Below are 238 nucleotides of genomic sequence, written 5' to 3'. Positions count from 1 at the left end.
GATAGTAATGGTCATGAGAATTTTTTTTTTTTCAGTTTTACTGGAAGTTCTAACGTGGAAACAAAGAAATTCTGACAATTTTTGTTGTTAATAAGTAATCGTCCTGAAAAAAAAATTGTTTATATTGCTAACTGGAAGACATCAAAGATTTGCAGACGGTTTCATTGCTTTCACACCGGCTTCCTCTGCATGGGAGGGAGAACGGGAGAACAACATGAGGTTGCAGAGGGAGACTAAA

Source organism: Penaeus monodon, chromosome 15 (assembly GCF_015228065.2).
Source record: "Penaeus monodon isolate SGIC_2016 chromosome 15, NSTDA_Pmon_1, whole genome shotgun sequence".
NCBI lineage: Eukaryota > Metazoa > Arthropoda > Malacostraca > Decapoda > Penaeidae > Penaeus > Penaeus monodon.
Note: the sequence above shows the minus strand (reverse complement) of the source record.